This window comes from Triticum aestivum, chromosome 3A, assembly GCF_018294505.1.
Source record: "Triticum aestivum cultivar Chinese Spring chromosome 3A, IWGSC CS RefSeq v2.1, whole genome shotgun sequence".
NCBI classification, from domain to species: Eukaryota; Viridiplantae; Streptophyta; class Magnoliopsida; order Poales; family Poaceae; genus Triticum; species Triticum aestivum.
The window spans coordinates 174,275,090-174,278,049 of NC_057800.1; positions in this window are offsets into that span (position 1 = coordinate 174,275,090).

Consider the following 2,960-nt stretch of genomic DNA (forward strand, 5'->3'; position numbering starts at 1 on the left):
GTTACTGGCAAGTCTCTTTACTCATTCCGTAATACATCATCACGCAACTAACTTATTAGTTGCAATGCTTGCAAGGCTTATGTGATGTGCATTACCGAGAGGGCCCAGAGATACCTCTCCGAAAATCGGAGTGACAAATCCTAATCTCGAAATACGCCAACCCAACATCTACCTTTGGATACACCTGTAGAGCACCTTTATAATCACCCATTTACGTTGTGATGTTTGGTAGCACACAAAGTGTTCCTCCGGCAAACGGGAGTTGCATAATCTCATAGTCATAGGAACATGTATAAGTCATGAAGAAAGCAATAGCAACAGACTAAACGATCGGGTGAAGCTAATGAAATGGGTCATGTCAATCAGATCATTCATCTAATGATGTGATCTCGTTAATCAAATAACAACTCTTTTGTTTATGGTTAGGAAACATAACCATCTCTGATTAACGAGCTAGTCAAGTAGAGGCATACTAGTGACACTCTGTTTGTCTATGTATTCACACATGTATTATGTTTCCGGTTAATACAATTCTAGCATGAATAATAAACATTTATCATGATATAAGGAAATAAATAATCACTTTATTATTGCCTCTAGGGCATATTTCCTTCAGGTGCTTCCACTAGGACGTGGGCGGGAGCCCCTGAGGCCCGAGGGCGGCTCTGTAGAGACTTCGGGGCGTGTACAGCCCCACTCATTATTACGTGAGAGTGTCACGGGCGGAGACCTTCATAGGCGTGAGCCTTGCTTCATATTGCCAGATGAGGGCCCCGCCTTGCGCCACGCTCGACCACCGTTGGGGCGTCCGGAAACCAGGATGATGCTAAGGGGCAAAGAGGACGCTAGCGGCGCCCTCGGCGACCACGGGCCCCCTGCCGGGGGGAGGGCTCGCGTGCGCCTCCCCAGCAGAGGACCTACCTCTGGGCGATGCCTTGCCCCGTGTTACAAGAGGGAGGGCCTTGCTCTGGACCCCTTCCACGCAACCCCCAGTGCGCTGCCCCTGGCTGGAGTGGGGCTACCACACTGGGATCACTGTCCGCCGATGCGGCCTAGTCCACCTGCGACCCATGGTTGTCGTTGGCGGGGTCGGCGAGGCTCCTAGGTGGCTCATGGAAGGCCTCAGCTTCCAGCATCTCTTCCTCCCAGCCCGGCTCGAGGAACGTGCAGGGGTCATCCTCTGGCATGTACTCTCGATCCACCATGCGGGCCACATAGGCTTCCAGAGCTGCCTCTCCAGAACCTCCGCCGAGGCGCCCTGTGCCCCACACCGCCGAGCCCGGTGCGCCTCCCTGGTCGCTGTAGGGTGGCACCCCATTGGAATTGTGAGGAGCAACGCCCACACCTACGCCACCCGAGGGAGGCAAGGGCGCGGACGGATGTCCGGCACCGCTGGTCATGCTGGCACTGGCGAGCCCTCCTGGTGCATCTGGGAGCACGCGGACGCGACAAGGCCCGCCATGTGACCTAGCCACAACTTGAGATGTAAGTAGGGAGCAGAAAGGCGGCGTACCCTGATACGTCTCCAACGTATCTATAATTTTTGATTGTTCCATGCTATTATATTATCTATTTTGGATGTTAATGGGCTTATTTATACACTTCTATATTATTTTTGGGACTAACCTACTAACTCAAGGCCCAGTGCAAATTGCTATTTTTTTGCCTATTTCAGTGTTTTGCAGAAAAGGAATATCAAACGGAATCCAAACGGAACGAACCCTTCTCTCATGCTTCACTTATATTATTTTTAGAGGCTTTTAGAACATCATGGTAGTTTGCTTTGGTTATAAAATTGGTCCTAATATGATAGGCATCCAAGATGGGTATAATAAAAACTATCATAAAATGTGCATTGAATACTATGAGAAGTTTTATGCTTGATAATTGTTTTGAGATATGAGGATGGTGATATTACAGAGTGCTAGTTGAGTAGTTGTGAATTTGAGAAATACTTATGTTGAAGTTTGCAAGTCCCGTAGCATGCACGTATGGTAACCATTGTGTAACAAATTTGAAACACGAGGTGTTCTTTGATTGTCTTCCTTATGAGTGGCGGTCGAGGATGAGTGATGGTCTTTTCCTACCAATCTATCCCCATAGGAGGATGCGCGTAGTGCTTGGTTTTTGATGACTTGTAGATTTTTGCAATAACTATATGAGTTCTTTATGACTAATGTTGAGTCCATGGATTATACGCACTCTCACCCTTCCATCATTGCTAGCCTCTTCGGTACCGTGCATTGCCCTTTCTCACCTTGAGAGTTGGTGCAAACTTCGCTGGTGCATCCAAACCCGTGATATGATACGCTCTATCACACATAAGCCTCCTTATATCTTCCTCAAAACAGTCACCATACCTACCTATTATGGCATTTCCATAGCCATTCCGAGATATATTGCCATGCAACTTTCCACCATTTCATTCATGACACGCTTCATCATTGTCATATTGCTTTGCATGATCATGTAGTTGACATCATATTTGTGGCAAAGTCACCATGCATAATTTATCATACATGTCACTCTTGATTCATTGCCTTTCCCGGTACACCACCGGAGGCATTCATATAGAGTCATATTTTGTTCTAGTATCGAGTTGTAATCATTGAGTTGTAAATAAATAAAAGTGTGATGAGCATCATTAATAGAGCATTGTACCAAAAAAAAGGGGAAATGCCAAAAAAAGAAAGGCCCAAAAAAAGAAAAAAAAGAAAAGAAATAAAAAGGGATAATGCTAGTATCCTCTTTTTCCACACTTGTGCTTCAAAGTAGCACCATGATCTTTATGATAGAGAGTCTCTTATTTTGTCACTTTCATATACTAGTGGGAATTTTTCATTATAGAACTTGGCTTGTATATTCCAACAATGGACTTCCTCAAATGCCCTAGGTCTTCGTGAGCAAGCAAGTTGGATGCACACACACTTAGTTTCTTTTGTTGAGCTTTCATACATTTA